Below are 27,057 nucleotides of genomic sequence, written 5' to 3'. Positions count from 1 at the left end.
ATCCGTGGTTCAAATTCAGAGATGAATTTTTCCCACCTCCATGCGTCAAATGTACCTTCCCGGGGAATTTCCCATCTGGTACCCTTCGACCATTTATTCCATCTTTTGAGGGGTTCTGTAGACTTCCCCCCCAAACTCACCTTCATCAGTTGTGCAGCTGTCCTTACCCTGAAGAGGGCTGGTTCCCCCTCTCTCTTCATGGACTGACTACTGCCCATCGTGACTAGTCACTGGTATATATCCCGCATCCGGGTACCTGTTTACCCCCTGGAGCACTCGGTGGGATCCTACCGAGAGGCCTGATTCCACCACTTTCCCAGCACAGCGTAATTTATGTGATACTTATCGATCACCCGAAGCGCATCAAGTGGCGGTCAGACTGAGAGCACACCTCCCACTCCCACAGCGCAATTTATGTGATCCTGACCACCCGAAGTGTTTGTGGTAACCAGGCTAAGCGTTACACTTCCCTGGACCGCCCACTCGCACAGCGCAATTTATGTGGTTCTCATCACCCACTGTGTTTGGCAGGCCACACCGCACAATGATGAAAGTGGCTTTTCTCTCCCTGCACACAGTAGCTAACACAAGTCAAACCAAAAGGAGGGGTTCTTGGATGTTACTTAGGGGTCACTGGTTGCCCGGAAACCTGCTAACTGACCTTTAGGAAAAATTGTGTAAAGAAAAAAACTTCTCTAATACACAGAAAAATCCCTTTTCAACTTGAAAGAAAATCATTAAAAAGGACAAAGTGGAGCCTTATGGAAAACACGGGAAGTTTTGCAGTAAAACAATTACACAGAGGTAAACTGAAAAACTGCGCCAAAAACAACCCCGGTTGCAGACGCGAAAATCACTCCTACCAGTGCCGCTAAATGATCTGCACTACACCTGCGATCTTCGCTGCAACCGCCTAAAAGCGTTTACACAAAAAGTCTGCTGGACGCGAAACACGCAACGCAGCAGCTTTAAAACAAACCCGCTTTACAATAAGGAACTACTTTTAACAAGAAAAACACAAGAAAAACATAATCACTATACAAGAAATCTATGTGCAAAAACCCAGACTTCACCGTGCTCACTAAATGTGGAACACTTGAGGGAAAAACTCGCTTAACACACTTTAAATTGGCCGGCAATACGCAAATTTAAAGCTAAAAGCAAACAAATTAAACTGTAAAAAATTTGGATTAAAAACACAATATGGGTCAAATGCATATAGAAAGCTGCATACACATTACATAGAGATTACTGCAATGTGGTAGTCAACAAAATGGCCACCAGAGAAAGCACATGGCAGTCAGTAAAATGGCCACCAGAAAAAGCACATGGCAGTCAACAAAATGGCCACCAGAAAAAGCACACGGCAGAAACTAGCCTCAAAATTGCCTCTAACCTCTTACATAAAACAGACTTTTGGACAGAACATACACTGAACAATTACACAGCAATATACAGCACACATACAACACAATTTGGCACGATCACAGAACAGACATAAAACACCAACATATCACACTAACATGCACATGTAACAGAGTACTGACAAAACATTGCACAGACTACATACACACAAAGATCTTACAACAGTTAACAATTAACCTAAACTTTTCAGCACTGTAATAATTACCTCACGTGGAGGGAGGTAGAGCAATTACCACAGTACCTACAACCCGCAAATACTTACCTAAACATGCAACAACTTTTACCCGCTAAAACATATACCCGTTTAATTTTTGGTTGGAAGATTTTTAAACTTGACCAAATCCAGCCAACCAAACCCACCCCTCTGCTGCTCTCAGCAGAGAAAAACCCTTGTCTTTCACCCACAAATCAAGATTTTAGGACAAAATAGGTCCTTGTTAAGCGGAATTTACGTTAGCTAACAGAGAGCGAAATCATCCACACGAACGCGCAAAAAGCGATCCTCTTAAAGGCAGAGAGACCTGAAATGTGCCGGCATACTTTTTGCTAGTTCATGATGGCTCATTCCCCCCTCGTACTCGGTTAGCTATTGCAGAATTCGCGTTAGTATCCACTGGCTCGCCAAACTGTCTTGGAAATTTGCTTTTAACGAATTTCTCCTTACCGTGAGTACTCGCAGTTGGATGCGCAGAAATCCCCCATAAAGCTGTGCGAATCTTGCTTACCACGACTGCAGGTAAACTACACGATTCCTGCCCATCCAACTGGGTTAGCTCTGTTGAAATGTGGGGGATGGAGCTCCGTTACCCTAGAATGATCAGGCGACACTCTCAGGATGATGTTTGAATTCACATAAAGCCGCTCTGACTCCAGCCTCGGATTTTTATTTACAAGCAGACACACGCCCCCCCCACATGAATAAAGGTCAATCCCCTCCCACCGAACAATGCAATGGGGCGTGCCTATACACAGGATATACATTCCGATTGGAGCATAACCTTTCCTATTATCTATCACTGGTCCTCCCCCATGAGCCCTCTGAGGTCAGCAGACTTCCTCCCCTTCCCCCCATGAGCCCTCTATGGAGAGCATACTTCCTATCCTACTAGCTCCTATTGGTATGCAAATTCTTTGTACAAGCATTCCCTAGGCTAAACACCAGTCTGTACCTGGATGGGCCCGATACGATCTTTATTAAAACACATCCATCCAGATACAGTTTCAGGTTGGTAATGGGTTGTAAGATATGCATAAGCCTACATGCGGAGTTCGTACTGCTTGGCGCCTTGCGGCACGGAGTCCATGTGGTACTATGCTGCTGATATGTGGATACAGGCCCGCGGCCTACCGCCGGCGGCATCCGCATCGAATGCCGTGGTAGTATACACGCCGGTCTATAAGCGCAGATCTGCCATCTCATCCATTACCGAGCTGAGTACTGTAATAAATACATTGTACATGCGCATGGCCCAATTGCAGCCTTCAGAGCTTTAATTAAGCCAAACGAGAGACATATGAATAACACTCATATATGACACATTTAAAGTTCAACCAACAATACAAAATTTCCATGACAGTAGAGAGAAGGTTGGTGCCATTGTCGCATACAACCATTCCTGGCTCAAGCTGCTGTGGTGTCAACCACCTCTGAGCCTGCCCATGCAGATCTGACAGAATCTCTGGCCCGTTGTGGCTCTTGTCCCTGACAAGACCAGCTGAAGCACCACATGGCATCTTTTAGTCTGACTACTTGCGTAGTCCCTTGAACACTTAGAAAGCACTGCTGGTTCAGAGGACAATTCAGCAGAATAAGCCATAGAGGAAGAGGAAGGGGTGGAGCAGATAGATGTGGCAGAATCATCACCAGATTTTTGGAGGCATGGTAGCGGAACAAGCTCCAGCACTGAACCCTATTCTGCATCCTTCCCAGCTGCCAGCAGAATTAGCCAGTGCACCGTGAAGGAAATGTAACGTCCCTGACCATGCCTGCTGGACCACATGTCAGCAGTAATGTGGACCTTGCTGCTGACCTGTCCAACGAGGCCAAAACATTGCCTTCCACAGGATGACAAAGAGCTGGAATTGCCTTATGTATAAAGAAATTTCTTTTTGGAACCTGCCACTGTGATATAGCACATTCCGCAAATTCACGGAAGGGGGCAGAGTTCACTAGAAAGGCAGCAGTTGTAACGCTACAATTTGGCCAAGCTAGCATTTAGACGCTGAGCATGTGGATGGGTGGGACGGTTTTTACGGTTCAGCAACGGTGGTGCTGTTTCCAACGGGCTGCATGGCAGGTCGTCATATGTCTTGTGAAACATTTGGTGCCCAAGTGGCTGGTGTTTTGGCAATGCTTGATCCGTTTCAGACAGAGATTGCAAACAACAATGCTGCGGTCTGCTGCACATGTTGAAAAAAGCCCATATCAATGAACTTTTGGAAGTCAGCAGGGAGTTGGCAGCACCCACCTGTGGAGCACTGTCTTGTGATGCGAAAGATGGCTGTCCTTACGCCTGCCCCAGGAGGACATCCAACCTAGTTGGAGTTGTGCCTCCTCCTCTGTTCTCTCAGGCACCCAAGTACAGTCAGTGACCTTAGCCTCCCCTCCCTCCATGTCACTGGAGCCAACTTGGCAGTATGCTGTGGCTGGGAGAACATGACTGCCAGTTTCTTGTCCGTCATTGGCACCTCCTCTCTCTAGGCACACGTCACTCTCTTTCTCAACCTGGGAACCAACATCAGAGCATTCAAATTGCTGCGCATCCTCCAACAGCATGTAACTGACACTATGATCGAATATGTCAGGTGACTCCTCCATGAATGATGATGGGGCTACAGAAGGAATAGCTGTGGTCAAGAAGCCTGTTGAATAGGCTGCTTTGGCAGCTGCGTTGTAAGACAAACTAGTATGAGCTTGGGTGACGGAGGATGAGGATGGCTTAGCTATCCACTTCACCACCTTTCTGCATGTTGTGGCTCAATAACATGGCCGCACCGGAAAAAGAGAACAGGCGTGCCCTACCTGCAGAGGATACACTATGTCCACGACCACCACTTTTCACTGTGGACACAGAGGCTGCTTGCCCTCTTTTAGCTGCCTTTGAGCATCTGTCTGTCCTGTTGGCCTTTCAGACATTATGGGGATTTTTTTCAGGCATTTTTATAACTTTTTATTTAGTAGTGTGGGATGGAAATTTGGTGCTTGGGTGAAATACTTTTGTGCTAGGTGCACTATAAACCATTTTATTTTATTGGTTTTAATACAGAAAAATAGGGGGTACAGCAATTATGGATGCTGCTGTTGCAAAAAAAATAAAAAATCAAAATACATGTTAAAAAATGAAAGCCAAAAAAAAAGGAACCACTGCTGATGCAGAAGGAGGAACACATGCAATGCAGAAGGGGGGAACAGTTATTGTGCCCAAAATTGATTTTGCTGCTGCAACAACAAAAAGAAAGAAAAATGTAATAAAAAAAAAAACGCAGAAAGCCAAAAAAAAGTGGGAATCACTGCTGATGCAGAAAGAGGAACACCTGCGATGCAGAAGGGGGAACAGCAATTATTCTGTAAATAGTTTTAGTGCTGCTGCAGCAATATATAAATAAATTAATTAATTAAAAATTAAAAAAGCAAATAATAAGGAAACAACTGCTGACACAGAAGGAGGAACACCTGCAGGACAGAATGAGGAACAGTAATGATGCAGCACCAGAACCTGATGATGCAAAAATAAAAAAAAAAAAGAACAAAAAAATAAAATAAATGGGAACAGCGGTGATGCAGAAGTGCTGCAAAAACAATGACACCACTACACTGCTCTTCTCAACACTGCACTACACTGTCACTGACTACACAACATAGTCTCCTGACACACCACTAACTAACCTTACCAATAACACCAACACACTACACAAGGTTGCTGTGTAAGCAGTCTTATATAGTGTGGGGTGTGTCATCGAGACTTTGGCCAATCATGGCTCTCACAGTGCATTGTGCAGTGATTGGCCAAATCATTGCATCTGACTTGTCAGTGCATTGTGGGGAGTGGCAAACTGCCCACCAAACACCCTAACCGTTTGTGTGTTCACAGAACACACAAACACCCGATGTTCGAGTCGAGCCTTCTCGACTCGAATATCAAGGACATCCCTACTACTGTATATCAGTGATTGTTATCTTGTGATCTGCCTGAATTTTCTGCTCATCAGCTATCCTTATTGTTGATGTATTTTATGTCTGGCCCAAGACACTTGCTCTTCTTCTAATGTGTCCCAAGAAAATCAAAAGGTTAGACACCCCTGTAGTAGAAGAAAACTATTTTATATCTAGCTTAGTAAAAGTGGTGAAAATTCACTTTTCAAAGAATACTGAACCACATGCAAGGACAATTTAACCACTTCAATACCGGGTACTTTTACCCCCTTCCTGCCCAGGCCAATTTTCAGCTGAATGACAATTTCATGGTCATGCAACACTGTACCCATACAAAATTTTTTTTTTTTTTTCACACAAATAGAGCTTTCTTTTGGTGGTATTTAATCACCACTTTTTTTTATTGTTTGCTAAATAAAACGAAAAACACCTGAAACTATGGAAAAAAACTGCACTTTTCTTCGTTTCCGTTATAAAAGTTTGCACAAAAATAACATGTCTTCATATATTTAGGTCAAAATGTATTCTGCTACATTTCTGTGGTGAAAATAATAATAATAATAATTTGTATTTTTTTTTCAAATTGTTCTATTATTTTTTTATTTTGTATTACATTATTCTTTCTTTTTTTTACTATTTTTTTTTCAAGACACTGTGACCAAAGCAATACAATATTACCATAGTAACATTGAACTAATCTGGGCAAGTAATCGGGATTTTTCTTTTTTTTTTTTTTTTTTTTTTTTTACACATTATGATTGCTAATACCAATCTACTTCATTGATATTTGCAATCATTGTTACTGAATGAAACCGATTCATTCAGTCTTTTGTTGTGATTAGCTGTGACTGGGCAAAGCTGATCACATGATACAGATGGGCTGTGAATGGCCCTGTCTGTGTCATGTGACTGCTTTGACCAGTCACAGCTAACAACATAATTGTATACAATGGATGGCATGACAGGAAGCCATTCATTGTATACAATTGGCATGTGCTCTGCTGTGATTGGTCACAGCGGTCACATGACACTGGCAATGGGCCTGTGTAGTGATATGTCATCGGCTGTGTCCTGTGGGCACAGCCGGTGAAAGATCGCGCCGCTGCGCAGCCCCGCGAGCAGCTGATTTTGACAGGACGTCATATGATTGTAAGCTCGAAAGAGCATTGCCCTTGAATCCCTCGTGTTTTGTTTTGTTACTGTATTGTCTCATGTTATGTCCCCCACTATAATGTACAGCGCTGAGCAAACCTTTTAGCGCTATATAAATACTGTATAATAATAATAATATGATGCCCAGTCACAACGGCGAGTGTCCTGCCCGGCCATCAATTTGCTATAGGCCGGGTGGGAAGGTGTTAAAAAAATATATTTTCATTCCACATGATTGGATGATGAAAGTTAGCAAGTGCGTTGGGGCCCAAATTCAGCACTGGAGCACTCAAACATGAGTCCCGCAAACCCAGTGCCTAAAAGGTGTGCAAAGTGGCGATACTGTTCCTTTAACCGCCTCCCGCCCACCATATAAGGAGACGACGGGCGCAAGCCGGTTCTCTCGTTCTGGGAGGATGTCATATGATGTCCTCCCACTCTAACCGCACGTGCGTGCCCCCAGAGCCGAAGACGTCAGCTCTGTCATGTGATCAGATGTGTCCAATCACAGCTGATTGATTGTAAATAAGGAGATGCCAGTTATCGGCATTTCTCTCCTCATGAGCTGTCACACTGACAGCTCGTGAGGAGAAGAGAGCCAGTAATTGGCATTACTCAGAGGGGACATGTACACTGATCATCAGGGCACTGATGATCAGTGTGCCCTGATGATCAGTGTAGCCCCATCAGTGCCACCTGTCAGTGTCCATCAATGCCACCTGTCAGTGCTCATCAATGCCACCTGCCAACGCCCATCAGTGCCACATCAATTCTACATATCAGTGCCTACCAGTGCACATCAATGCCACATATCAGTGCCCATATGAGCTGCCTTTCAGTGCCACCTATCAATGCCAGTCAGTGCCGCCTATCAGTGTGCATCAGTGCCGCATATCAGTGCCATCTAACAGTGCCAGCCAGTGCCGCCTATCAGTGCCGCGTATCAGTGCCATATATGAGTGCTTCCTTTCAGTGCCCATCAGTGATGCCTGTCAATGCCCATCAGTGCCACCTACCAGTGCCTCCTCATCAGTGCCCATCACTGAAGCATCATTAGTGCACATCAGTGAAGGAGAAAAATCACTTATTTACAACATTTTATAACAGAAACTAAAAAAAAAATGTTTTGTTTTTTTAAAATTTCAGTTGTTTTTGTTTAGCAAAAAATAAAGAACCCAGAGGTGATTAAATACCACCAAAAAAAAGCTCTATCTGTCTCAAAAAAATTATAAAAATTTCATATGGGTACAGTGTTGCATTACCGCGCAATTGTCATTCAAAGTGCGACAGCGCTGAAAGCTGAAAATTGGCCTGGGCAGAAAAGGGGTATAAGTGCCCTGTAGGCAAGTGGTTAAGCAGTATACAGAAGGCATGATCAGTGACCTCTCACTGACGTATAGAATGACAACTTCCCTCCCACTCTTCCCTCAGGGCTCAGCGATGCTAGCTGCAGTGATGTTCTCCCCAGGACCAGGTGGCGACATCATACTTGACAGTGGTGTTCCCACAGACCAGAAGATGTCAGTGACAACCTCTGCATCCCTGACACTGCAGCAAATCATCCCATCAACAGCCTGCTGCACTTTGTGTGCTCTTCAACATCTTCCCAGCATCTGCCCCAATCCCAGGAACAGTCCATGCTTTATGTCTTATGTAGAGCTCTGGTAATGCTGGGATCTGTAGTACAGGAGCAAAACTGCAACACAAGTTCAGTCCCACTGGGGACTACATCACCCACAAGTCCTTGCTCTTCCCAGCAGGCTTTTTCCTTTCCTTGCTTGCACAGTATTACATAGCTTCCTCTGTTCTCCCTGATGGATGATCTACATATTATTTTGGCCAAAGAGGGGGTGTAAAGCAATGACTTGCGTGGTTCTAATTACTGTCATGAAAATTATAGAACAATCCTATTTTTTGGATGTGCTATTGGATGAGACATGTTGACAAATTTTGTCTTAAAGAGTATGCAAACCAAACATTTCACATTCCTGATATGTGCCTGCTGTACCATGTACTTGTATGAAAAAAGTATCCTGCTCTGTTTGTATTGCTTCCTTTGTGTGAAATCCCTGGTGTTCCTGCCAGTCCCTCTACTTTCCTATTAAAAACTGACTACACTAGGCATGAGAACACAATGTGGTCAGTTCTGTAGCTGTGCTGGGAACTCAAGTGCAAGTGCACTCTCCTCCAATGATCAGACTTGTGCTGACATGTCCCCCTGCACAGCCATTCACTGGGAAATTCAGTGTCCTACAGTTTCTCTTCCTTCAGCTTTCTTCTCTAAGCTGCATAAAGAGCTTAGAGGGTATATGATCTTATAATAACAGGAGAAAATTAGTATTTATAATGTTATATGTATACACAAATGTTATGCCTTTCATTTCTATTTTAAACTAAATGGGTTGTTTTACAAGGTGAGGGTTTGCATATACTTTAAAAAGGCTTTACTTGGCGATGTTTGACATTATGGTGAACTTGCTGTGCATTATGAAGTCTGAAACCTATCTTATACAATTAACTTGAAAGAAATATTTTATGATGTATCAGTAAAATGACTGGTTGTGGTATGCTTATATTAAAAAAACACATGATCTATAGAAACAAGTGCAACCTCTAAATAAGACTGCTGTGAAAGGGCAAGATTCTTTCTTTATAAAAATCTTTCAGAATTATATAAAATGCCCTTCCTTGTACCTCTCAAAAGCAGCACAACAAATAGCCACCACAATATTGCAGTACCACTCTCCAAATAATTTACCCATTCCAAATGCTTCTCCTGTCATGGATAGGACCTTACTAAGTTCACCATTTCACTAGTGCCTCTCCAATTTTCAGACAAGTGAGCTCCAATCTTCTCTCTCTGAGGGCTTCATGGGGAGCAAGGCCTGAGTTTCCACTAGGCAAACAAGGTAGTTGCCTAGGGCACGCTGCCACATAGGAGCACCTGGGCGCTGCACAGGCCGACACTCTCACTGTGTGGACCTCTTGTATGAATTCTTCATTTCTTTGCAGAGTCCCCCTCTCCTCATACACAGGGAATGATGGTATCTTTACTCTGCACAATTGTCTCAGTGTGTCCCCACACATGACCATTTAGACACATGACAGTATTCCACGTAGCTGTGAAGTGTCTGCTCCCCTAGGATAAGAAGTGATGACATTAGCCCAGGACCCCAGACGGTCAGCAGTCTCTGGTTAGAGGACTGGTCCATACATATCTGGTACACACACTGGCACACACAATCCTCCAGCTGTAACAGGGAGCCAGGTAGTGACCGAATGGGGCGTGTCCAGTACTGGCCTGCCTTCTTCCACACAACTGGAGCCAATCAATAGGCGGGGGTGTGCTCTAGCACCAGACCTGATTGGGAGGAATAAATATTCCCTATGATAGAGAGAACAGGCTTTGTAGAGAGCTCAGTGAAATCCACCAAAACACATATTCCACAATCAAGAATATTTCTATCAGAAAAGAAAAATAAATAGATTTTTTCACGTTTCTAAATTTATATGCTGTATAGCAATTTTCTACAAATAAACTTTATGTATTTGTGCAAAATGACTGCAATGCCCATGTCACAGAGCTGGTCTCCCCCTCTCCCATCCTCCAGTTTGCTGCCTGCCACCCCACAGCAGCCCCTCACTCTTCTGTTGCCAGCAATCTGGCCCCCTGCCAAGGGAGCATCCTGCTCCTCTGGCCGAGCACCAGAAAGCCGGGCACCCTGCTGTGGGAATCCACATGCAGGCTCCCCTCCTTTCACCCCCCTCACTGTCTCCACGGGTACGGCATGGTCCTGCTCTCCCGCACTCCGTGCCTAGCGGAGACAAAGGCCGCGTTCCCTGTGTGGGGCTGGCGTTCAGGGGGGCGAGCCCATTGCCATGGTAACCACAAGCTAAGTCTCGGATTACCACGGCAACGGGAACACGCCCGTGCTCCATATAACAGGCCGTAGCAGGGTCCCGGTCAGGTGTGTGTTCCTGGCTGCTTTCCCCTGCTTGTGTGTGTGAGATCTGAGCTGCGACCAGTCTCCTTACTGATCGCCCCCTCCTCTCACTGACCTCCTCTGTTGGGAGTCGCTGCCAGATCCCTCTGCCTGGAAGATTAACCCTCTGCTGTCCGGATCCCTTTGCCTGGAGGATTAACCTCTGCTGTCCAGATCCCTCTGCCTGTGAGGAGTAACCCTCTGCTGCTCAGATCCCTCTGCCTGTGAGGAGTAACTCTCTGCTGTCCAGATCCTGCTGCCTGTGAGGAATAACCCTCTGCTGTCCGGATCCCTATGCCTGGAGGATTAACCCTCTGCTATCCGCATCCCTCTGCCTTTAGGATTAACCCTCTGCTGTCCAGATCCCTCTGCCTGTGAGGAGCAATCCTCTGCTGTCCAGATTCCTCTGCCTGTGAGGAGTAACCCTCTGCTGTTCAGATCCCTCTGCCTGTGAGGAGTAACTCTCTGTTGTCCAGATCCTGCTGCCTGTGAGGAATACCCTCTGCTGTCCGGATCCCTATGCCTGGAGGATTAACCCTCTGCTTCACGTGAGCCTCTGTGCGGATTAACCCTCTGCTGCCAGTGAGTCCTCTGTGCGGATTAACCCTTTGCTGCCCGCGAACCTGGCGGACTTAATCTTTTGCTGCCTGTGAGCCTGCTGCCCGGATCACTCCCCTGTGTGGACATAACCCTGAGCTGCCTGGAGCTGCCTGTGTGGATTAACCCTGCGCTGCCTGTGTGGATTAAGCCTGCGCTGCCTGTGTAGACTGTAACCCTCCACTCCCTGAATCCAATAAGTGGACTAACCCCATGCTGCCCGAAAGACTGAGCCCAATTCTGCCCCATTGACTCCAACTCTCACGGTCCGCCCACTGCTCTGTCCTGTTAAACCTGGTGGACTATCAGTCCCCTGTTGTCCCATATTGCCATCCTGAGAACTTTACTGTGTCACTATGTCTGGTGTTGATCTGTGGACTAATAATTCTATTGTCTGTACCCCGAAAAACTCCCCAATAAACGCCCACACGTCAGGTTCTGTGTAATCTGTCTCCGCGTGCTCTCTTTGCATTACTAGTATGTTTATAATGCACTGCCTGGCGGTACCTCTAGCAACCCACGGAATAGGATTCCCCAGAGCGCGGAGTCTAAGTCCCAGTCTGCTTGTTCACCGGGGCCCCTGATGGTGGGGAAGGACTTGGAGCAGACAGAGACCAGGTCGCGGCCCCTGAGTACACCCACCCGTGGTAGAGGGATCCGCCAGAGGTATATTCTGGAGAAGAGCCTGACGTAAAGAGGTGGATGGGTCCGTGCAGGATGGATGGATGGATGGCTGAGCAGAAGCGTGGTCAGACAGGCCGGGTCGGTAACCGTGGGGACAGCGCGGTACAAGGCAGCAGGCACAGAATAGTCGGGTCACTCTCAGGTCAGTAACAGCAGGTCAGATCCAATGGGGGTATCCAAAGAGAGGGCAAACAGGCCAGGGGTCAGGGCAGGAGAAGACAGCACGTTCAGGACCAAGCAGGGTCGGCAACAATTAAATAACTGGTAACAGGAGCAGGAACAAGCAGATAAGACCATACGGCAACCAGTGTCAGTGCAGAGCGGATTTAAATAGCGCTCCCTGCACTGTCATTGGTGCCAGGGGCGCCCCCTGCGATCCCGAGTGCGCATGCATGAGTTCCGCTGTCGCCGCGGCTGCCCAGGACCTAGTGCCCGCACGCCAGTGCGAATCGGCACACTGCGGCTGCGCTGAGCCATACGCCGCAACGGCTCCAGACAACGTTACAGCCCACTCTTGACCCAAGAAAAATTATTTGCTTAAGCTGGTATTTTGCTTACAAAAAGACATCTCAATTATTTCTTTCCCTATATATTGCTGTCATACTTCCCCATATTCAGAACAACAAATAACCTACCGTATTTGCCGGCGTATAAGACGACTTTTCAACCCGTGAAAATCTTTTGAAAAGTCGGGGGTCGTCTTATACGCCGGTATACGGCGAGCCGGTGTCAGGGCGGCACTTTTTCGAGGGGCGGCGCCGCCCCCCCTCCTCCTCCAACGCACACCAAGTACAGGGGTGGGCAGAGGGGCTGCTGTACCTTACCTGGCTCCGGTCCCGGTCCCACGACGATCCGGTCCAGGAAGCGCGGCTGCTCCTTCTTTCAGTTCGGCCGCTCGATGGTCCCGCCGCCCGCTCGGCTCCGCCTCCTCACCGGTGATTGGGCGCCAGCACTGGAAAGGCACAGAGGCGACCAATCACCGGTGAGTAGGCGGAGCCAAACGGCCCCGCAAAAATCAAGCGGCCGAACTGAAAGAAGAGCAGCCGCGCTTCCTGGACCGGATCGTCGTGGGACCGGGACCGGAGCCAGGTAAGGTACCAACGATGAGGTACTGTTCCTCCCCCACTGACACCAACGATGAGGTACTGTTCCTCCCCCACTGACACCAACGATAGGGCACTATTCCTCCTCCCCACTGACACCAATGATGGGGCACTATTCCTCCCCCACTGACACCAATGATGGGGCACTTTTCTCCCCACTGATACCAATGATGGGGCACTATTCCTCCCCCACTGACACCAATGATGGGGCACTATTCCTCCCCCACTGACACCAATGATGGGGCACTATTCCTCCCCCACTGACACCAATGATGGGGCACTATTCCTCCCCCACTGACACCAACGATGGGGCACTATTCCTCCTCCCCACTGACACCAATGATGGGGCACTATTCCTCCCCCACTGACACCAATGATGGGGCACTATTCCTCCCCCACTGACACCAATGATGGGGCACTATTCCTCCCCCACTGATACCAATGATGGGACACTATTCCTCCCCCACTGACACCAACGATGGGGCACTATTCCTCCTCCCCACTGACACCAATGATGGGGCACAATTCCTCCCCCACTGACACCAACGATGGGGCACTATTCCTCCCCCACTGACACCAATGATGGGGCACTTTTCTCCCCACTGATACCAATGATGGGGCACTATTCCTCCTCCCCACTGACACCAATGATGGGGCACTATTCCTCCTCCCCACTGACACCAATGATGGGGCGCGTTGGAAGAGGGGTAGTCTTATACGGCGAGTATAGCTCAAACCCTATATTTTAACAGGAAAAGTAGGGGGTCGTCTTATATGCCCAGTCGTCTTAAATGCCGGCAAATACGGTAAATACTTATGTCTGTCTATTTATATAGTATGCCTCCAATATTGATACATATATCAATACTCAATCCCTAAAAAGTTATCACAATTTTATTGTCAAAGTAATATAAAATCCTGCCAAATGGCTTATAAAAGTACATACAAGTACAAAAAAGAAACTTAAAAAACACAGTATGCGCTGAGGACTGTAGTCTATGCATTTCATGGGAACGCCTGTCTTCATGCGGAGGGACAGGGTGTGATCGATAAGTTGGCACATGTGGTTGATATGCATAATAACTGAGATAATATTAAAGGGCTAGCTGCCATATTGGGAGGTTTCTCATGCTATTGGGTTTGGATACCAGGATTTGTTGCAGCTTGCTCTCCTGTCTGGCTCGAGGTGTCTAACTAGGGTTCCCCCATGGGCCAAGGGGACTTGTTGATTGTGCCCTGTCCTGCCATTCCCCCATGGGACTGTGCATGCACTGGGGGTTTGTTCATTGTCAATAAATCTCTTGATATGTACATGAGGCTGGGAGAGTCCTGAAGAAGTGGGCGTTCAGCGCAAATGTTTTTAAATTCTTGTTTGTACTTGTATGTACTTTTATAACCCATTTGGCAGGATTTTATATTATTGTTACATAAAATTGTGATAACTTTTTAAGGATTGAGCACTGATACATGTGTTAATATTGGAGACATACTTAAAGTCCCATAAATATTTAAGTTACTTGTTGTTCAGATATAAGGGAAAATGCCTCCTATGGTGTAATTGTGTTATAATTTAGATCCAACACTCCACCCATATATATACAGTAAATGTGTTTGTAATTCCCCATAATTAGGTTTGACATGTCTGTCATTTTGAAACGTGATAACTACATACAAATACAATATTGGAGTTAAGCATAGGGGTAAAGGATGAGTGTGAAATCAGTGAGGCTTATCATTAACAAATTATTATAGAGGAAGGGCAGAACCCTGAAGTTACTTACATAGTGATACTAAATTGTTATGCCATGCAATATGTTTTTAGACTGTGTTGTAAACAATTGTAAAATTGTAGTCCTACAATTTTGCACATGTAATCCCTACATGCTTGCCAAAGCCAGACTCCAGTACAAATGTATTCATTCAGGATAGAAAATGTACATACTAAAACATATGTCATGTTTTTATTGCTGTCTATATTTGTAAAGAATCCTGTTGCTTCCTGTCTTTTTAGCAAGATTTAAGAAATCCTAATGCTATGTATTTTAAGCTTCTAGCTGTCAGTTCCACATCCTTCACTGGACATGTAGGCATTCTCTTTGGTGCCATTTGTTCTTTATATTCCCTTTGGTGGTCTCTTTTCTCTCATTTATACTTTGACTTTGCCATACAGGTGTTGCTTGATTTCTGTACTCTGAACAGATATTTTCACCTCCTTCTCTGTATATTGCTACACACCAGTTCATCAGCTATCATTTTTTTTATCTTTCCTGGGCTGCATATACATTTGTAATTTTTGTAATACAGCCATGGATGGTGACGTCACATCCAAGGGCGGGGCTTAAATGTGATGTCACCACACGCTGCTGTGGTTGGGCTCGCGGCTTGGTGATTGCACCCGAAGACAACCCAGCGTAATACAAAAGTGCTGATATACTTGTGTCTCTGGTGAGTTTATTAATTTTGTTTGGTGGTTGAAAAACAGTTCATGGTTGATACCAAGAAGGTTTGGTTTGCATAGGAAGTAAGTTAATCACTACTGGAGGGCTTTTTATTTATTTATGATGGACACTATTGCAGATGATGGATTTATGAATTATCGATGATGAGTTTTTTTTAGTTATAGGGGTATTAAGATTTAAATGTTATTTACAATTTTGCATATGTATTTGCACTTTATGTTTATATTATTGTATGTACACTGCTCAAAAATATTAAAGGAACACTTTTTAATCAGAGTATAGCATCAAGTCAATTAAACTCCTGGGATATTGATCTGGTCAGTTAAGTAGCAGAGGGGGTTGTTAATCAGTTTCAGCTGCTTTGGTGTTAATGAAATTAACAACAGGTGCACTGGATTGGCAACAATGAGACAACCCCCAAAACAGGAATGGTTTTACAGGTGGAGGCCACTGCCATTTTTTCCCTACTCATCTTTTCTGACTGTTTTCACTAGTTTTGCATTTGGCTAGGGTCAGTGTCACTGCTAGTAACATGAGGCGATACCTGGACCCTACAGAGGTTATACAGGCAGTCCAACTTCTCCAGGATGGCACATCAATACATGCCATTGCCAGAAGGTTTGCTGTATCTCCCAGCACAGTCTTAAGAGCAGGGAGGAGATTCCAGAAGACAAGCAGTTACTCTAGGAGACCTGGACAGGGCCGTAGATGGTCCTTAACCCATCAGGAGGACCAATATCTGCTCCTTTGTGCAAGGAGGAACAGGATGAGCACTGCCAGAGCCCTACAAAATGACCTCCAGCAGGCCACTCGTGTGAATGTCTCTGACCAAACAATCAGAAACAGACTTCATGAGGGTGGTCTGAGGGCCCGACATCCTCTAGTGGGCACTGTGCTCACTGCCCTGCACCTGAGCTCAATTGGCATTTGCCATTGAACACCAGAATTGGCAGGTCTGCCACTGACGCCCTGTGTTTTTCACAGATGAAAGCAAGATCACCCTGAGCACATGTGACAGACGTGAAAGGGTCTGGAGAAGCCTTGGAGAACGTTATGCTGCCTGTAACATCATTCAGCATGACCATTATGGTGGTGGGTCAGAGCTGGTCTGGGGAGGCAAATCCATGGAGGGATGCACAGACCTCTACAGGCTACACAATGGTACCCTGACTGCCACTAAATATCGGAATGAAATCCTTGGACCCATTGTCAGACCCTACGCTGGTGCAGTGGATCCTGGGTTCCTCCTGTTGCATGACAACACCCAGCCTTATGTGGCGAGAGTATGCGAGAGTATGCAGACAGTTCCTGCGGGATTAAGGAATTGATACCATTGAATGGCCCCATGGTTGCCTGACCTAAATCCAATAGAACACCTCTGGGATATCATGTATCGGTCCATCCGGCGCTGCTAGGTTGCACCTCAGACTGTCCAGGAGCTCTGTGATGTCCAGATCTGGGAGGAAATAAGCCCAGTCAGGCATGCATACAAGCTCGTGGGGGCCATACAAACTACTAAATACTATTTTGAGTTGCTGCAATGAAATTTCAGCAACATGGGGGATGTCCAAGATGGCGACCGGAGCGGCCGCTTAATCACGAGCTCCAGCGCCCCATGACTCAATCCGCTGCCATCGGCGGTGGAGGGCTCAGAGCGGCCACCAGAGGTCCTGCGGCCCCTGCCTGACACCCGAGGAGAGGCGCTGGGAGCTTCTGTCCCTTCCGCGGAGCTCCGGGTGTTTGAGGCCTACTGCGGCCGGGACGTGATGACGCAGCTCTGCCCCCCGGCCCCCTGCTGTCAGGACTGCTCCTGGGGCGGTCTGTGAGTGGCCCTTTGGCCTCCCCATTGGCCCCGGAGATTGCACCTGGCCTATACACTCTGCAGGGCCTGGAGGCCCACCGCGGTAGATGAGCAGCCCCTGTTGGGCCTGGAGGTCCATCCCACTTGCCCTCTTTTCTTAGGGGGTGCACTAGAGGCTCCTGTCCCCCCTCTGGTGGGCTTTCATTGCAGCCGTCTGTCTGGCCTGGCTGCCGCAGACCCACACGCCCCTCCTGAGATTGAGATTCTGGGGCCTACGTACGCTCGCTCTGCCTGGGACATCATCACCATAAGGAAGGTATCGTTACAATTCCAATCCTATACCTACCCCTCCCCCTCCATTGTGATAAATTTTTTCTACAATTTAATGGCTATGGTGGGGTGCAAGAGGTGTTCCGCAGCAATAGCTTTTATGTAAATGCAACCCCGCTAGGGGACACGAACGTGTAGCCAGGGAAGATGGCCATTTGATTTCCCTGCGCCACGCCACCGGAACATCTACCTCGACAATAGGACTTCTACGCTCCTGCATATAATCCCAACCAGTTGTGGGTGCTTGTGAAACACCTGGGTTTCACCTAAAAATGCATCGTACCCCACGCATCAAACCCAAACACCGGGCCCAGCAGCAAACTCCTCTGCATAGCCACACTGCCAAGATAACGCCCAGCCCCCCAGAGCCTGATGACGTCACACAGCTTACCGGGGATCTGGAGTCAGGTGGCGATAGTCAGCAGCAATTCCCCTCGGGACTGACCGGCCCCCTTAAACAAAACCCTGAAGCCTTACTACACAAATTCCGCACCATAGTGCGAGAGGAGATCACTGTTGCCTCTCGTAAATTATCTTCTGATCTGGTAAGAGACTTAAAGGAATTGGGCCATCGTGCCCATCAACTAGAACAACGTATGGATCTGGCGACTACGGTCTTGGAGGGTCATGAACAGGAGGTGGATGATCTGCATGCTGAGCTGGACACTTTGAAAGATAAATTGGAAGATGCTGAGAATAGGGCCCTTAGAGACAACCTCCGTATCCGCGGGGTTCCTGAGGTGATCACTGATCTACAGGGTACGACTACCGCTCTCTTTCAGGAACTGGCTGCTGAGATCCCTTTGGAGTGATTGGAATTCGACTGCATCCATAGAGCTTTAGCTCCTAAACCCACGGAGGGCCCTCCCAGGGACATTATCATTAAGTTCCACTTTTACCCCACCAAAGAGCGTCTACTACAGGCGGCTCGGAATCGTCCGGCTCTGGAATTTCAGGGTAACTCCATCCAGCTGTTTGCAGATTCGTCTCCAGTCACGATTGCGAAACGTCGTACCCTGAGACTCTACCTCCAGATTCTACAATCAGCTGATATCACATACAGATGGGGGTTCCCTTTTAAGTTCTTGTTCTCCTTTCAAGGTCATCAGTTCCAAGCTTCTTCACCTGCGAATCTTCGTCGCCACTTTCAGGAATTGAAACTGGAATTACCACGCTCCCCAACTGAGGAGGCTACGGTTTCCACAGGCCCGCAGGGCCCCCAGTCTTCACGTAAATCAACTCCTCCAAGCCAGAGTAGCTCTCAGGCTCTTCGATCTTTACAGGCCCAGCGTTTTCAGGAAGTTTCTGCGAGTTGACATTCTCTGTCCGGTTGGGTACTCACACTTGCTTTTTGATTCACTTTTTGAGATCCGGGCGACACTGCCCTCAGGTGTTCCTATGCAGCTCTGCCGGGTGGCACTTTTTTTGCTGCAACTAACGCCTAATCAACCATGTTTGTTCTGTATAAATGCTTCTATTTATGTTATTCTTGATAGGCAGGACTGGCGGTGGATCTCAGGCCGCGGGTGTGATTCTGTTCACGGGGCAGTCTCGTGGGTGGCCTCACTCCTATGGTAATTTTGGAGTCTCCTCTTTTTTGAGGCTATAGTTCACTGAGATTCTTATTGCCTTACAAGTCTCTTATAGACCACTTATTCGTGGGTGTATTAGCCTAAGTTGTTTGCTTAGTATTTCCTTGTTTTTACTAATGTCGAGTTGTTCCGGTGGACTATTGTGTCCCCCTCCGAGCTGGCTAGTGGTCTGGATTGGTGTCCTGCCCGCTACCCAGCCTCTTTGTGGGTATTTCACCCACAGTTGATTATTACAACGTTTGTACTAATCTTACTGTTTCACATGCATATTGCTTGTATACCAGATGGTTTCTTGTCTTCTTCCTTCTTTTCTTTGTCCCTTGTCATGTGTTTTTTGTGTTTTTATAAAAAAAATTTCAGGGCTCTCGGTGATCGTGGCGGATCTGATCTTTTTTCCTTCCAATCGCTATGTCGTTGAACTGGTTATCTCTGAATGTTCAGGGAATGAACTCTGCAAAAACGGGTTAAGATATTTAAGTTTCTCCGGGCTAGCCATGTCGACATTGCTTGTCTGCAGGAAACTCAATTCTCAACTACCTCCGCCCCAAAATATTTTGATGCACGCTACCCTCAGGTATTTCAGGCTACTGGCCCTACTAAACAAAGGGGAGTTCTAGTTGCTTTTCACAGCAAAACTCTGTTTGTCTGTGTGAAGCGTATTGCTGACCCCAGTGGCAGATATCTTTTATTACAGGGCACGATTCAGGGTATAGATGTCACAATAATCTCCTACTACGCTCCCAATGCCAACCCCGGACCCTTTCTCTCACATATCTGCTCCCTCCTGGCTATCCATCAATGGGGTACCCTTTTGATGGCAGGAGATTCCAACTTAGTATTAAATCCCTCACTAGATAAATACCCTGCAGAGAATTCTGATTCTTCCGCGTCAGCTAAATCCTTTACACGTACGTTAAGTACCCATGACCTGGTAAATCTGTGGCGGGAACTCCACCCCCGGGGGAAGGACTATACTTACTACTCTCACCCTCACCATTCTCATTCCAGAATTGACCATGCTTTTGTACTACGCAAACATTTCCCTTTAGTTCGTCTCTATCCTCACGGTTCCATGGTCTGATCATGACCCCATTTTGGTGGTTTGTCGATCTCTCCTCAGTAAGCCGGCATCGACTTGCCAGACTTTATACGGATCCTACACGGGCTGACCCTCAGTCTATTTCTGACTTTTTATCCCATTTGTCCTTGCCTACTTTGACTCAGGCTCATAAGGATCTGATGAACCGTGATATCCAATTATCAGAAGTTCTGCAATGCATTGCAGATCTGAAGATGGGCAAACGCCCAGGTCCAGATGGATACACGGCTTTATACTACAAGAAATTGGCCGATGTGCTTGCCCCTCACCTTGTCGCTATGTTCAACATGGTGAAGGGAGGTTCGAACTGTTCCCCTGACTCTTTGACCGCTAATGTGGTTATGATCCCCAAACCGGATCGAGATCATTCCTCTTGGGCAAATTATAGGCCTATTTCTCTTATTAACATTGATGTGAAAATCCTCACTAAGATCTTAGCCACTCGTTTGAATTCTTTCCTTTCTCGTCTGATAAAAAAAGACCAAATGGGTTTTGTCCCCCACAGACAAGCCTGAGATGCCATCAGACGCATTTTACAGTTACAACATTTGGCTCATACTCGCAAAATTGATATGATGCTCCTATCTCTAGATATCAACAAGGCCTTTGACACTTTGTCCTGGCCTTATCTCATGTTGGTCCTTCACTGATTTGGCTTTGGTCCTTCGTTCTTACGCTGGATCTCTTCGCTATATACATATATATAGCAAAACTCAAATATTATGGATTTGAGTCCTCAACATTCCTGATTGGCAGGGGAACTAGGCAAGGGTGCCCACTTTCTCCCATACTATTTATCTTGACCTTGGAACCTTTGGCAGAAGCCATTCGTATGGATCCTGATATTAAGGGAATAGATGTAGCTGGCTCCCAGCATAAGTTATCTCTGTTCGCTGAGGATATATTGTTGTCAGTCACGAACCCGGGGTTACTTTGCCAAATTTGCTTGCGGTTTTGGATTCCTTTGCAGTTCTCTCAGGTCTCCATGTCAACCCTGCCAAATCTAAGGCTATGTCAATTACTCTCTCACCATCACATTTGGCTACTTTGAAACATTTGTTCCCTTTTCAATGGCTCTCGGCTCTGCCGTATTTAGGAATTAGGCTCACCCCGACTTACGAAGGACTTTATCGGGCTAATTTCCCCGCCGTCTTTAATGAAGTGACCGAGCTGCTGTCCTGGTTTCACTACCCGCTTTCATGGTTCGGTAGAATCAATGCGATCTGTATGACCTATCTTCCCAAATTATTGTATGTGTTTAGAGTTTTACCTGTCCCTGTTCCTTCGCATATATTGCGTATTCATCAGCGAAAACTTCTGTCCTTCATTTGGAGTTCTTCTCGACCAAGAATTAGTAAACATATTTTATTTGCTCGTAAGACCGAGGGTGGGTTATCTGTCCCAAATCTTCGGTCTTACTATGTGGCGGCCAATACTGCCCCTTAGCCCATCTCCATGCATCTCACCATTTCCCCTTGTGGGCTACTGTAGACTTGATGGACTCCCACCTGATACCACTCTCTTCTTTGCCGTGGCTTCCTTTTACTCATCGACCTTCATCCCTTAGTCCGATGCTGACGCTAACGCTTCGTCTTTGGGATTCTATTAAATATTCCGCTGGCCTCATCTCTGCCCACTTACCGTTACTATGTTTGTTACATAACCCATTATTCCCCCCAGGTCATGATAATCCTGGACAGTTTGCCTGGTGGCAAGCAAATGGCTTCCATGATGTACATTCGATGCTATCTCCCACTCGAATACTCACCTTTGAAACTCTGCACTCCTCTCATGATATCCCATTGCGGGAACATTTTGGCTATCTTCAACTCCGCCACTTTATTAATACACTAATACGGATGCACTCGGGACCCTAAAGGTTGTCCCCCTTTGAAAGTCAATGTAGACACAGACCCCATGCTCCGCGCCTAATCTCTCTGGTCTACTCTTCCATTATTTCTTATAGAACTCCTCCGGTCCGTTCCTATCATCAGCGTTGGCAGTCGGAACTTGGGGGCACTTTGGATCAACAGGATTGGCGGACCATGACCCAAGCGTTATCTAAATGTTCTAGGAATGTTATCATTTAGAAAATGCCTATAAGGTTCTTTATCGATGGTATTACATGCCTGCTCGTCTGGCTCGTTTTATCCCTGCATATTCTCCGACTTGTTTTCGGGGCTGTCAACAGATGGGTACTATGGTTCACATCTGGTGGACTTGCCCCAAGGCCTGTAGATTGTGGATCAGAGTTTATGCCCTCCTCCGTGCTATGTTTCACACACACATTAAGCGCAACCCGTATGAAGCGATTTTATTTAAACCATTAGTGGGCCTACTACGTCCCGAACGGCAGCTGGCTTCACACCTATTTATGGACACCAAGCTGATAATTGCGAGGGCTTGGAAGACTCTCCTCCTCAGCTTCGAGGCTGTCAAAAATAGGATGAACTTCATAATGGTTAACGAAAAACTGACAGCTATACTGTTGGATACCCACACAAAGTTCCTGCAGACATGGCGTCCCTGGCTTGATATAGCCCAACCATCGAGATTCGACCAGTCCCTTCTGTCGATATAAAATTTACGTATTAGTTTATATTTCTTTCTTTTTTTTTATGTTGCGATCGCCCTGAAGCTCTTTTTGCTTTTGTTTTTGTCCTTGTCTCCTTACTCTTCGTCCCTCTCTTTTCTTTTGTCTAACCTGTTTTATACTATTTGTACTGATTGTGATTATTGCTTTGAGTGCCGCACCCGCAATACTAAATCCTCATGCTGGACTCCTTCGAGAGCCCTACGTGTGGAATACCTATCTACATTTGGAGGGGCTCTATTTTATATCTTCTCCGCTTTCTGTATGCTGATATAGTGCCAATTTTTCCTTAGAGTTTATATTGTCATTGCTCTCTAATTGTTTACTCATTGTTTTCTCCCTTTTTGTTTTTTTTTATATACATGGCACTTAAGTATACAGTTTAATTCTATGTCTCTCCACCAGTACATATTCTGGAATATTCCTCGAATACCTTGTGTGTTTTATTTCTGTTGGTAAATGCATTTGTTTTTGTTCTTTGCTCCTATCTATTCTATAATAAAATTCTTTGTAAAAGAAATTTCAGCAACATGAAATAGCCTGCTGCATAATTTTTTCACTTTGATTTTCGTGGTTTCTTTGAATTCAGTCCTCTGTAGGTTGATAATTTTCATTTCCATCAAACAATGGGGCATCCTTACGTTCCTAACACATTACCCAGTCCATATCAGTATAGATATCCAGCATGACAATATTTTTCCCCATTGAGATCTAATGTATTTTCAAAGTGTTCCTTTAATTTTTTTGAGCAGTGTAGTTACATAGTTAGTCTGACTGAAAAAAGACACATGTTCATCTAGTTCAACCGTATGACAATTTTGTTTGATTTTGCACATGTTACATATTGCACTTTAACACTTATATGTGGTTTTCAAAAAGAGAGTTAGGTTTATGCTTTAGTGCGGACAGCACTGTTCTAGTTACACATTTATGTATTTTTATGGTGTTTATACCATATTGAATAGCAGCTGCGGGACCAGGTCCATCTGGATGCACCTTATTATTTGTGGCGCAATCCCTAATATACATTTATGGCTGCCATGTTGCCATATTTTTTCTCCAATTGACCACCAGGGATTGTTACTATGGTGGACACCTACTAGACCGCCAGGGATTATTACTTTTGGGGAGGGGCAAGGGGCAGCCACTGGACTCCCAAGGATTATTAGTGGAAATCGTTTATATTAGTGCACTGTGTTTATGTGAGCACCATGACATTACTCTGACCATAATTTATATTGCGGTATGTTATATTGTGGGAACTACATAGTGTTGCATGATCATGGTTTCTGTTATATCAGAATCTGCACTTTGATGTAGACTGCTATATTGTGAGAGGGACATATTGTAAACAGCTTATAAGCAAGGTCCTTTTTTCCCTATAGTATTGTTTTTTTTTGTCATGTACATATGTATTTTATTATAATTGACTGTGCATACTATTATTATTATTAATATAATACAGGACTTATATAGCGCCAACAGTTTGCTCAGCACTTTACAATAGAACTGGAGACAATACAGCAACAATACAGTTCAATACAAGAGGGAAAGGAGGGCCCTGCTCCTTGGAGCTTACACTCTAGGAGGGAGCGGCTAGTGGTACAAAAAGGTAGTAACTGTGGGGGATGGACTGGTAGGAAAAGTAGAAGATTCCATCATTAGCTGAGGGCAGGATAGGCTTCCCTGAAGAATTAGGTTTTCAGAGATCGTCTAAAAGTGAGCAGAGTAGGCGATTGTCTGATGAATTGGGGTAGAGAGTTCCAGAGGATGGGGGAAGCTCTGGAAAAGCCCTGGAGACGAGCATGGGAGGAGGAGACAAGTGAGCTAGAGAGCAGGAGGTCTTGCGAGGAGAGGAGAGTACGGTTTGGGTGATATTTAGAGACAAGATCGTTGATGTAATTTGGGGCAGAGTTTTTAAATGGCTTTATACGTTATTGTTAATGTTTTGAATTTTATCCGTTGGGCAATGGGAAGCCAGTGGAGGGATTGGCAGACAGGGGTGGCAGATACAGAACGGTTAGTAAGGTGGATATGTCTGGCAGCAGCGTTCATGATAGACTGAAGAGGGGATAGCCTGCGATTCGGTAGGCCAATGAGGAGGGAGTTGCAATAGTCAAGGCGAGATAAAACAAGGGAGTGAATAAGTTGCTTAGTGGTTTCCATGGTTAGGAACGGGGGTATCTTGGAGATCTTGTGGAGGTGAAGTCTACAAGATTTGGACAGTGATTGGATTTGGGGGTGAATGGACAGATGGGAGTCTAGGATTACACCTAGTACCCTGGCATGAGGGGAGGGACTGATGATTGTGTTATTGATCTTGATGTAGAAGTCAGGGGAGGGGGCACGGTCTGGGGGGAATACTAAGAGCTCAGTTTTGGAAAGATTGAGTTTGAGGAAGTGGAGTGACATCCATGCCAATATGTCGCTTAGTAGGTTAGTAATGCAAGAGGAGACTGAAGGGGTGAGGTGAGGGGTAGAAAGATAAATTTGTGTGTCACCACGAACTTGGATGTAGGAAGCCAGCTGTGACTTCCCAATGTTTCACAGCTGGCTGCCCACTCTACACGTGTGATATGCACTGTGCTTTCAGAATGGTCCCACAGTCTCCTGGGACCTGTGACTTGTACCAGGAGGTTGCAGGCGATGGGAGGGGGAGAACTTCTGCTCTTCTTGCCTAGACCAGTGCTGACACTCTAATCTCCAGTGTGGACACTCTGCACCTTAGTGCAGATACAGACAGATACGTTCGGTATTGTGCCCCAAAATAATTCTAAAGGGTTTATATGCCATCCTTTATGAATTCCCCTGATACTATATTATTTCAGAGACAATAGCCAGAAAAATTGTGTTGACTCTATGTAAGCAAAAGTTTAAGCGGGAGTTACCAAGCATTACATTTCAGTGTATTATTTCACATAAAAAAGCCAGAAAATGTATACAGTCAATACACATCATGTAAAAAAATCTTTAGTACTCGAATGTTAAAAAGGAAAGAACAGGCAAGATTTTTGTGAAATAAAAAATAGTCTTTGTATTTTAAACAGCAGCCAGACTCACTGAGCAGTATGTAAGTAATTTTATTAGGCTGCACCAGGAAGGTTTAAAATCATGAAATCAAATTTAGGGTGGTAGATACTGTAGATATTGTACTGACTCGATGCACACTATGTACTAAGTGACTTCCGTGGGCCACAGTTTCAGATGGAGACCAAGGCAGGTTTTAATCAAGTAATCAAAATTAGAGTGTATTATGTGACAGCAAAACATAGAAATATTGCACAGACTCGATGCATAATTTGTAAGTGGCTTTAGTAGGACACAGTTTCAGAGGGAGACATCAGGAAGGATTTAATTAAAATTAGAGTGTAATATTTCATAGAAAAAAAACAGAAGTTTTGTACAGACTTTTTGCATGCTATGTAAGCAGCTTTAGTAGGACAGAGTGAGCTACACCAGGCAGATTTTAATAAAGATATCAAAATTAGAGCTTATAATTTCACAGTATAAACAGCGCAAACTTGATGCAGACTATGTATCGAGCTTTAGTAGACTGCAATTTAAGAGTGGGATATCAGGCCGGTTTTATTCAAGAAATAAAAAAATAGTGTATTATTTCTCTGAAAAAAAATTGTACAGACTCAATGCAGACTTAATGGAAGTGACTTTAGTATTTTAATAGGCTGCAGTTTCAGAGGGAGAAGCCAAGCAGGTTTTAACCAATAAATAAAAATTAGAATGTATTATTTCACAGAAAAATGCAGATAATGTACAGATTCAATGCAGATAAGGTAAGGGACTTTAATAGGCCACAATTTCAGAGGGAGACACCAGGCCAGTTCAAGACCAGGCAAGAAATCAAAATAGAGTGTATTTTTTCTCCAGAAAATATCATACAGACTTGATGCACATTACATTAATAGCTTTACTAGGCTTCAGTTTCAGAAGGAGACACCAAGTACGTTTTAATTAATAAATACAAATCAGAGTGTATTAATTCATAGAAAATAGCCAGAAAAATTGTGCAGACTTTATGCAGACTGAATGTAAGTGGGTTTTGGTGGACTGCAGTTTCAGAGGGAGAAG

General features: G+C 45.4%; 1 protein-coding gene across 1 annotated transcript in view; it reads left to right on the top strand.

Annotated features, from left to right (window-relative positions):
* Positions 1-27,057, top strand: part of MEI1 (meiotic double-stranded break formation protein 1) — a 576,193-nt gene that overhangs the window by 382,480 nt on the left and 166,656 nt on the right. The window lies entirely within an intron of this gene.

The sequence above is a fragment of the Staurois parvus genome, unplaced genomic scaffold (genome assembly GCF_062004578.1).
Source record: "Staurois parvus isolate SC_StPar_1 unplaced genomic scaffold, SC_StPar_1.0 ptg000436l, whole genome shotgun sequence".
Lineage (NCBI taxonomy): Eukaryota > Metazoa > Chordata > Amphibia > Anura > Ranidae > Staurois > Staurois parvus.
This window is presented reverse-complemented; position numbering and strand designations above follow the sequence as displayed.